At 25.1% G+C, this 11,907-nt stretch overlaps 1 non-coding gene across 1 annotated transcript; it reads right to left on the reverse strand.

The window, feature by feature from the left end:
- Positions 1–461: 461 nt before the first annotated feature.
- Positions 462–534, reverse strand: TRNAE-CUC (transfer RNA glutamic acid (anticodon CUC)). Its single transcript has one exon. It is a non-coding gene; the product is annotated as a tRNA-Glu (tRNA).
- Between the last annotated feature and the right edge of the window lie 11,373 nt (positions 535–11,907).

Genomic DNA, 11,907 nt, shown 5'->3' on the forward strand with positions numbered 1-11,907 from the left:
AATAAATGGTTCAAAATGGTCATACTATTAATCGACTAATGAAAATTTGACGTGAGGAACAACTCAATCACCTCATTTAATGTTAACTCTGATTACATATTCATTTTAGAGTCATATCTTTCACTCTTCCCTTCCAATGAGAAGATCCAATTTTACATATATATATATATATACACAAAAATATAATTTAAAATTCCTATTTTTTATTATGTAAAATTTCTTAAAGAGAATTAATAATTGTATAAATTTTATCGGTAAATTACTTTTTTTTTAAAACTAAGTTATATCTTCTACAGTCTATTGATCGAACCCAAAGTGAGAAGATTCATATTAAAAAACAAAAATATAATTTGAAAAATCCTATTTTTTATTATGTAAAAAATCTTAAAGAGTAGCAACTGTGCGTGTACCGATTTGCCACCGAACCATGAAGAAGACACCAGAATTATTATTTTTACAAGTACCGTTGCCGGGACTTGAACCCGGGTCTCTCAGGTGAGAGCCAAGTATCCTAACCAACTAGACTACAACGGAATTCTTAATATTAAATTACACTCAAATAAATAATACTTTACTAACAATTATATCTAACTACCCATCGACCAAAAAAATAATTCTTTTTCTTTTTCTTTTTTTTTCTGGACAGAAACCTAACTTTTCTTCTAAATCAGATTAAATCGAGTACATATTAATATAACTTATTATTATTTAAAGTTTAAATTATTTAGATATTTTGACAAAAAGCAATTGTCATAAAATTGAAAAAAAATAAATACCAAACCAAGGGTCAAATTGAATCAAATAAATAATATTTGACAATATTGAAAATCACATAAAATAATAGGGTATGCAATGATAAATTTTGATTTTTGTAAAATAGGGATGGATATATATATATTTTTTTTTTCTGAATAATGGTCCGATAAATTTAAAGCCCAATCACAAAATATTAGAATGCAAGGTCAGGCCTTTGGGGTTGGCCCAAACTCCGATCTTCGCACTATTAGTAGGCCCAAAGCTGTCGTTGGGTTAGCTACTAAATTGATAGCTAATTGAAAATAAAATTTTAAAATATCTTCCTTAATAGTAGGTATTTCCTCTACATTTTTCACTTTTTGTTTTTAATTATTATTATTTGAGGATTGTAAGCATATTATTATTGTCAACTATTATTATCTTGTTAAATGAATTCCTTTCCACGTATGCTTATTCATACAATAATTCATGAGACGAGTCAACTTTATCCATAACTTTTTTTTTTATTTTTTTAGTTTTAATTTATTTAGATGTCAATCTCGATGGGAAGAACTTTTTTTTTAATAAATAATTATCTTCTAAAAGGAAATTTGGTGGGGGGAGATCTCCGACGAATATTTGCCTTAACAAATGGATCTATTTGGCTATTTCATATCTATACTATATTAAAATGGGAGGATCTCGGATAAATATTTTTGGACGCTTTTGTCCCTTTCTTAATTTATTAATTTACAAATTATGTTATTAATAATTTATTATAAATATTAAATTAATTATTGATTATTAATTATCAATAATAATATAATAATAAATATCCATGATCTAAACAAGGTTAGAATACAAAAGGTTTTTCACACTATTAAATTAAATTATTTTCTTTAATTACAATTTATAATAGAATTACAAGAGTTTTGTAACGTTTTATCTCCTAATACTATAAAAACATACTTTCATTCATTATTTTTTCACAACACTTAATTCTCTCAAAACATTGCTCTCAAATATTATTCAATCTCAAAAACATCTCAAAATCATGTTGGCGACATATTCATCAAGTCATAGAGAATACATGTGTCGACACTATATCTTGAATCCAAAGCTTGCGAGATCATCGTTCCATAATTTATGAGGTAGAATAATAGTGATTGTTAAGCATCAACATATTTTAGATTAGTGTATTGACAAACTTTGATTTTTTTTTTTTTGTTACTATTGTTTTGTATTGTTCTTTTATAATTAGTGTTTTATGTATTTAGAATGTTTTTTGAGAAAATAATAATAATGTATTGATCTATTACAAGTTCATGTTGATTTTGTTGAAAAAAAATTTGTGTAAGGTCATAAAGTTTTAATTAATTGTAAATAGTAAATTAATAAATTAATTATGTACAATAATTGGTATGAAATCTAAAAAGTTGGAATATACTAACTTGAATTTAAATTAGTATGAACTAAAATATTTAATATATAACAAAATGTTAGTTTGAAATTTTTTTAGAATTTTTAATAAACAAACAAAATATTTTTAGAAAATAATGGACCAAAATTAGATAAAATAACATTAAAATAAAAAATTAAAGTATTTATACATTTCTTAATCAAATATAAAATTCTTTAAGAGGTACGAAACAATGCAATTTAAATACATTCATAGATTAAATGATTAAATTAGTAAAGTACCTATATTTTAATGAAGTTTGTATATATACATCTTAATTTTTTTCTTTTTTTTTTGTTTATTATTGTTGTTATTATACTAATATTGTTTTTTCTCATTTATTTATGTTATTGTAAAATTAAGTTAAATAGAAAATATTCATGCATTTGCACGAGGTATCGAACTAGTATTTTGTAAAAGATATTAAATACTCGTTCTTTTGACATGTTCTAATATTTTAAAATTTAGTATTTTTTAATATAATAACATGTGAGACGGGAGTTCGAGCTTACGATATTTTAGTCTGAAATATATGTCGTAACCAGTAGAATTATGTTCATGTTGACAAATTATTATCTAATTAAAATAATAATAATAACTATCTCCCATTGATTTTAATTATCATGTTAGATGAGTTGTTTTCTATGGGTAAAGAATAAGGGGTAATTAATTATTGATAAATTTCTCAAAGTTTTAATGTAGTCTCTTATATTTTAATATTTTTATATAGTCTCTTAAATTTAAGATTTTTTTTTAGTGTGTTTTATATTACAATTTAATTTGAGTTTTGATTGGGCTAGTTTTGTAAAATTTCAAATTTTACTTAGGTAAACGTGCATATTTATTTTTATGCTATTTTTTACGGTCTAATCGGATGAAATTGAAAGTTTAATGTGAAAATTAATATAAATTAACAGATTTAAGAGAAAAATTATTTTTCTAAACCTAACTCTAGAGATCATTTAGAATCATTTTCTAAACCAACTTCAATGATCGTTTAGAACTGTTTTCTAAAATTTACCGACTATAAATGTACCTTTTAACTATGTTCATACATTGTTTTAATTAATTAAAAAAATTGCCTTGAGATAAAGAGCCAAAGAAAAAAAAATCTTCAACACCATTTTTTTAATACAGCAAGATTCAAATTCATAATCCCTTAGCCAGAAATAAATACCAATTATTAGCCTTTAGGAACTAATTTTTATTCCCCTACGTTATCAAAGGAACCAATTTTGAAAATAAAAAATAAAACTAAACCAACCAATTAACCTACATCTTAATTTCACTCATTCACATGTATGTACTAAAAGTTCTCCCTTTGTGACTTGTGAGGTCAAATTAATTTGTATTATATTTAATAATATACAAATTTTTTTCACACACACACATATAAATCTTTTAGCATTTTATATTCAATGCCATCCATCTTCCCATGTATTATTCATGGATAAGAGTACTAAAAAAAAGTGCGTAATGGATTTGGGAAATTTTGTCTTCTAACTTAAAATTTCTCTACTTCGTTTTAGATTAAAATAAATATTATAAGATTAAGATTTTTAAAAAAAATTCATAATTTATTTCCTATGTAATACTTAAATTTGAACTATTGTATATCTAAAATGTTAGAAATGATTTCGCTTCGTGGTAATATGTTTTAGGAAAAATGTCATTGAGACTTGTAAGTAACATTTATTATAAGTGGAAGGTTTAGATCTACACTCTCACATATAATTATATTATTAAAAAGTAAAAAATTGAGAGGGAGAGAAATTGAAAAAAAAAATACATATTTTTTCCCTAACATTTCTCCATTTTCCTAATTTTTTTTATTGATTAATAACTTATTCAATGTCTTTTAATAAAATTTGTATATTTTTACCAACATCTATATTTATTATATAACTCGGTGTAGAATCATAGATAAATAAAATATTATATTTGATTCTAAAAAAAAAAGAGTAAAATATTATATTTGAACTGAAAATAATATCCAAAACTAACCTTAATCGAAGCAAACATTATTCAGTACGTGACACGTGTTTTCGTAAGAAGCAAAATTAGTAATTAAAAGAAAAATGATTTGTTTCGCAGCAAAACGATGTTGACCAACTATTGGCTGTCCAACTTGAACCAACGTTGTTTTACAAACTTCAAAACAAGTTATAATTTTATATTCGAGTTTGGACTTTGGAGGCAGTACAAAAATAAAACTATGCCACTTGTTTAAAAAAAAAAAAAAAAAAAAACCACACACAAAAATGGACTAAAATACTTATTCTTTTGAGGATTTAGTTTCTATATTTTGATAAAATATAATGAATGATAGTTAGAAAGAATAATCAATTTTTACTTCTAAATGTAGCAAATGTATGAATTTTTACTATAAATTTTCAAGTTTGTGAATTTAATGGGCCAAAAAAGAAATACAACATTATAGTTAGATTAGTGATAAAATTGGTGAGTTTTCAAGAAATTTATTCAACAATCGATCTTGTACCTTTATTAAGCTTCATTTTATACCTTAATTAACTTTAATTAAAATTAGGGAGTTTTTGGTTGTGAATACTATTGTAATTTTTTTTTTCTTTTAACAAATGATACTATTTATTATGGTGGGATGAACTAGTTTTGTGAGAATAGGTTCATTTGGTCAGATAATATGTTTTTAAAGCTAAATTTGAATCTCTCAACGCCCTAAATATAATTTTTATTTTTGTTTTATTTTTATCAATTTAAATTTCAATAATATATTTGAATAATATTTTTTGTTTAAAGGTAAATGTATCCATGTTATCCTAAACTTTTAATTTTATCGAATTAAACTCTTGACATAACAAATATTGTAATCTTTTACCTTCTAGTCAAATTCCGCTACTCTAACTTGCTAATTTTAATAAAAAGAGCATAGTATTAATTTCATTGTTTAATTTTATAATTTAATTTAACGAAAAATAATAATAAACGATAAACAATAACTCTCGTTTCTTTTATATAAATTTTCCATTATTCGAACTCACAACTTCATGGTTTGAGGTATATATCAATTACTACTGATGCTCGCTTTGGCAAGTTAATAAATTTTTAAATGTTCCGTGATAAGTTTTTATATTAAATTTGCATAAAATATTAGGAATTTAAACCTAATTAATATAGTTTTAGAAAATATACACAAACAATTTACAAAATCAAAATATTTTAAAAAATCATGGACTAAATTCTACTCTGAATGTTCTTATATTAATTTAATTTTTTATTTTTGAATTTATATCAACGATGACAAAATATGAAAATCTTATTTTATTTTAAAATAAATCAGAGTTGAATTGACAAGTCCTGGAACCTTTGTGACAGTGGACACTTGCTTGACCGGAACAACATATTAAGCCTGCCTAAGTGTGAGACTGACATAGATTTCCTGTATTGATCCACAACCCTTCTTGGTATCATTTGGTGGCCCTCTCATGGATTGAGTTACATAGTGCCACCCATATTTTGAACCCACTTTTTATAAGCTCATGTGGTAAGGTTAGGTCAATTTGAAGCTAGACCTAAAAAAGTTCCTACCTCATCTTGTCAATGTTTGTCAATTCCCAAAAGACTAATCTAATAATGTATTCTCGTGCATACAGTTGCTCAGTTACTCTTTCTTCCTTTGACTTCTTTAACCTTCTGAATCTGTCGTATTAAGGCTTTAGGGGAAGGAATGGCTATGACCTGTTAAATTAAAAAGGTTGTCCTGTGTTTGGAGAGTCTTCGACATGTTGTTGACAATCTTCAAAAACTTGAACACTGGAGCTGCTCTAATTTATTGATGGCTTAGTTCAAGCTTTCTTTTAGGCTCGTACCTAATTAAATAAATAAATCCTGAATCAAATTGTTAGTGGGAGATATATGTCAATTATCGCTGAGCTACGCTCGCTTTGACAATAAATTTCTTAAATATTAGAGCACAACTTTTACTTTTTTAAATACTTTTATTATCTGGATATGTCCCAGGTTTGACTTTGTCTTTCTTATACTTTTTTTTAATATAAATTTATTGATCTCCGTCATTTTTTTTTCCAATACTATTTAACAGCATCGAGATTTTCTTAACATTTTCATATATAAAACTGAGATTTTTTTAACATTCACATTGATATGATCAATATTTAAAATTTGGCTCTTTAAAGTTTCGTCATTGCATGCGACACTCTATAATGCTCTAATGTAAAAAGGCAGTAGCTCGCTAGCCAATAAAAAATCAACTCCAAAGTTTTCTTTGACCAAAAATATTGGTCTTTCAACAACTCTGTTCAAGTGTTCATCCCCTTTTTTTCCTTCAATTTAAAATATTTCCGTACTAGTCATAACAAAGAAAATAAAAAAAAAACTAGGAAATCAAATATTTATTTAAAAGATTTAAATATTATTTTGGTCCTATACTAGTTTGATTCATTTTGGTCTTTATATTTTCAAAATTAAAATTTTGATATTTGTATTCTAAATTTTTTTCAGTATTTTCAAAACGTCTATTTTTTGTTCTTGTATTTTTTTACGGTGACCATTTTGATCCTTCATTTTCATTTTCATCTAATTTCATTTTATCTCAAACTTAGCAAAATGTGTATTAAAGAATTTTCATTCGGTATAAAATTTGTGTTATTTTATTTATTTATTTTTTTAAAGTGACCGCTTATCATTTTTAAAAAGTACATGAACCAAATAGAAGTTTCAAAAGTACATGGTCTAAAAGCAAAATACCTTGCTCCTTAATTAGTAGTGAGGATCAAATCTTATCTTCACCGAAAAAAAAAAACAATTTATTCATGCATTTATTTTTTATTTGTCAAATATTTAATAGTGATAAAAATAACACTGGTTTTCACCGATAAATAGTCAAGTATTTTTCAGACTAAAACAAATAAAATTAAAATTAAAATAAATTTTTGAAAAAGACATAAATATAAATAAACTAAAATAGGAAATATAAGGATCACACACCACATTTTTTCCAGTCCTAACCTCCGGACAGTTGGTCCCCAGGTTCCAAGTATAAGTCTATAATAATGCATCAAAATAAACATCTCGATTCCCCACTCCACCAAACGCGGCCTTATTTTAAGCATGTGATGTCGTTTTTTTTCCCTTCTCCGTCATCCATCCGGTGTTTAAAATGTTGATGTCAATAAAAATTTCTAATCGATTGTATGGACGTATCGATGGACATGTCGATGTTGATGGATATTTCGAAAAAAGAAATGAAAATTGTAGAAATTGATGAAATTTTTTTGAATTAGTAAATAAAAGTTGAATGATAGCTTAATTAGCCTATAATTAATCACCTTTAACCATAAAACATAAAAATATGACTATTTTACTTATGAAAATGTCGATGTCGATAGAAATATATTAAAATGATTTTTTTAATAAAAATTGATGTAAATTATCTGAATATGTATTAATTAAGTTACATATCCTACTTCATATATCACAACTATTTGTATATAATAATATTTTAATTTTTAAAGTTCCCAGATTATTTCAATTTTTATATATATCAATATTTCACATATATTGTTTAATTATGTAACTCAAGATTAGATAAGATTAGAAATTATCAATAAAACAAATTTCGAATCTTATTAGTTATATAGTATTAAATTCTAATGTTGCATCGAACAAACTAAGATTATAATCATCGAAGTTGTGAGAAATTAGATGAAAAATCGACTTTTTTCCGTATCGATGTCGAGCATGCCAAAACGTCTTACATGTCTACGTTTTGCTGGACTCTTTGAACTATGACTCCATCCCATCATCCCTAAAATATGGTTTTACTTGTGCTCCTCCCAATAAAAGATAAGCTTTCTTTTGCATAATTCACGACCCCCGATGACTCTCGTCTTTATCAATTCCTCTTTTCTTTTCTTTCCATTTTTAATCAATTCAAAAGCCTGGAGATAATGTTGTTTAATGGATTCCTTAGCTCTTAGGTCGGTATTCTATTGACCTTTGATACCTAAAAAGTCTATGGACTTTAATTTTGTATCTAGTTCTTTCAAATTTAAAGAGTATATTGTTGGGATTTATGTTTTACTATTTGTTAATAAAATAATATTTGATTTTCTTTTTAATTTTTTATGTGCATTATTTATTACCCATTTTATGAAGATTCTAGGTCACTAAAATGTAATATTTTGTGTACTTGGCATATGTATGAGATCATCTAAATAGTTTAGGGTATATGGATATGGTTGGGTGTTGAATTTAGGAAACACGGTTGCTACAACAAATTTTGTAAACATTACAAATAATTTGATCCTAAATGTTCACGTGGAGACATGAACATGAATGTGTCATATATAATGAGTTTGTATAAGACTAATCTGCGAATCGTTTAATATTTCTTTAAAAACCGTTAAAAAAAAGATAAATATTTCATAGAATAATCATACGATGATTTCAATCCTAAACGAGTTATGAACGTCTGCTTGTGAGGACATGTCCTTTGACTTACCTGAGTGGGAATTACTTGTATAGTAGAATAAATAAGCCTATTATTTTGGGCATGACCAAATGGGGAGCTAGGAACGTCACAATATCACAAGACGAAATTCACTTCTTCGCATATATGGTAAGTAGATGAGTAGTTTCCTTGCCCATTTTGAAACTTGAACAATGGATTTCACCATCTCACTAACTCGAGAGTGACTTATTTTATGGTTTGATCATAAATGGTTTATTCATTAGAGAGTCGATGTACTTAAGGTTGTACTTACATGGACAAATGAATTTTTGATCCAACTGTAATTTTGAACTAATTGGTAAAAAAATTTGACTGGTATGTAATCAGTAATTCCATGAGTTAATTAACTAACATGTTGTACAATCCATAAGAGTGCAATTCCGGATTTATAATGTAATAACTTTAGCTTAATTAATAAAAATTAATTAGTTAGTTAGTTTAGTTAATAAATTTTGTACTATTATTATATTATTATAGCTTATAAGTCGTAGATTCATAAGGTCAACTTTCAAGCGTAAGAGAATTGATGGATCAGTTGTTATGTTTGAAAGAGAGAAAATTTGAACGATTCAAATTTATATTTCATGTATTAGATACATTAAATTTAAAAAGAATAATGCATTTTATATATACTGGATACATTAAATAAAAGATAGAAAATATATATTGAATACATTAATAAAAAAGTAATTCAAAAATTTGAATAGGACTTAAATAGTAAATATTTTAATATATAAAATATATTAAAATATAAGGATAGAAATTTAAATATGATTCAAATTGTTCTATGATGATCTCTATAAATAAGATCATTGGGCCAAACTTAGCTTGATTGATTGAGATATCTTAATCTTGTCTTTAAGTCAAGGAAGATCCACATGAATACAATAAGAATGAGAATCTTCAAAGGTATATTTGTTTAATTGTATATAAAATTCAACACTGATCCAATATTTTTCATTGTGGGGGTGAAATTGTTTATTTCTGTCGTCCAATAGAATTTTTAATTTTTAATTCGGTATATAATAGGCTTCTTTAATTTCATGTCTAATAGGTCTTCAACCTATTTAACTTTTTTTTTTTTAAGATTGTCCAAACTTATAAACTCAAAATTAAAAGTTAATGACTCATTAGCCATGTTTAAGGTTTAAAGACCGATTAGACATAAAATTGTAAATTTAGTGCCTATTTGATGTTTTTTAAAATTGAAAAACCTATTAGACACAAACTTGAAAAGTTAGAAGACTAAACATGTAATTTAGCTCATAAAAAGTTAAATGTTTTTTATCCTAAACTTTCAATATTACATCTAATAGGTTTTTGAACTTTAAAAAGTGTCAAATAGACTCCTAAACTTTCAAGTATAAAATAAGTCTATAGACTTATTAGACAAAATTTTTAAAATTGAGAGGTCTATCCAACACAAAATTAAAAGTTAAAAAGACTAAACTAGTTATTTAGGGCATTTTTTATAACTATTTTGGTTTTTGGTTTTTCTTATTTTTATTTTTATTTTTGGTTTTTGGTTTTCTGTTTTTAAAAAATAAAAATCATATGTGTTTGATAACTATTGTTTGTTTTTTGTTTTTAAAAAATAGAAAACCAAACATGTTTGATAACCCTTTTTAGTTTTATGTTTTTAAAAGTTAGAAAATTGAAATTACATGTTAGAGAGAGAAAATTCTAAGTAGGGTAGAGATAACAATGGTGTGGGTGTGAGTGAGGATGCTCTCCCTCATTCTTGTGCTCGTGAAAATTTTAAGTTTGCGTCTCCACCTCGTTCTTCGGTCCGAAAGATGTTCTCGATAAAAAATATCGGTTTTACAATTGTTTTTAATTATTTATAGAATTTAAGTATAAAAATAGTGTAATAAATATATATTAATTATTTAAAAAAAATCGTGGACAGGAACGGGGTCGAGACATGCATTTTCTATTTTTGGGGCCTGACCCTGCGAAAATTTTTGTCATCCCCCAATGTAGAGACATGTATGAAAATACAAGTTTAGAGAGATGTAAATAAACTTTTGGAAAATAAATTTTAGAGAGATAAATAAAAGGATTTAGAAAAAAAATTAGTGAAAGAAAAGCTAAAAACAAAAAGAGAAAAATTTTAGAGAAAAAAAGTCATCAAAATATAATTTTTAAAGAAAAATAAATAAATAAAAGTTACACTGAGAAATTGAACGAGAAAATAAGATATAATTTTCAGAGGAAAAAATAGATTATGAAGAAAAAAAAAAGTTATAAAAGACGAAATTTTAGAGAGATAAATTTTTAAAGAGAGAAATGAAACTGATTTGTTATAAAAAGAATATAAAAAAATAGAGAAAAATTTTGGAGAGAGACAAATAATAATAAATATTCAAAATATGAAAATTTTAGAGGGAGAAAAACAAATTTTGTAGAGAGAAATTTAGAAAGAAAAATTTTGTAGAGTGAGAAATAAATTTTTTTAGAGATAAATATGAGAAAGAAAAAAATTGAATATTAGAAGAAAAAATTAGATTTTGAAAACAGAAATCTGTTTTTAAAAACTATATTTTTTCTTTTTTTGAAATTTACATAGAATTTTAAAATGGTTTTTGAAAAACAGAAAACAGAAAATTGAATTGGTTATCAAACCATCCCATTTTTACAAAATTAAAAACCAAAAATTAAAAACAAAAAACGAAATATTATCAAACGAACCCTCAATTAAAATGGTGGAGTTAACTAAAATTCAATTCTTGTAATTTTATAAAGAAAGGTATTAATAGGGTTAATATGAACTAGTGTGGTAATTATATGAACTAATGAGATAATACTGACGCATGGTCAATAATTGCCATGTAGTAATAAGGGTAAATGAGTTGTAGTAATTTTCACTCTAAACTTTCAATTTCATCCAATCGAATTAAACTTTAAACCGTTGTTGTAATTTTGTTGTAATTTTGATTGTAGGTTCAAATTTATTTACTCACTAATTTTAACAAAATGCAAGGTAAAAATCTCTCCAAACTCGATCATCTAAATAAAAGTCAAATTTTATATAAAATTAAGTATAATAAATGAACAATGGACCATATTGATAAAATTCCCATAACTAAAAAATTCAACAAAATAACTCTAGTGCTGTTTTTCTCTAAATTCCATTAATTTTACATTAAATATACATTTTATATACATCAAACACAGATAATAATGTATATAATAATAATTT

The sequence above is a fragment of the Momordica charantia genome, assembly GCF_013281855.1.
Source record: "Momordica charantia cultivar OHB3-1 chromosome 8 unlocalized genomic scaffold, Mcharantia_2.0 BLBB01000008.1, whole genome shotgun sequence".
Lineage (NCBI taxonomy): Eukaryota > Viridiplantae > Streptophyta > Magnoliopsida > Cucurbitales > Cucurbitaceae > Momordica > Momordica charantia.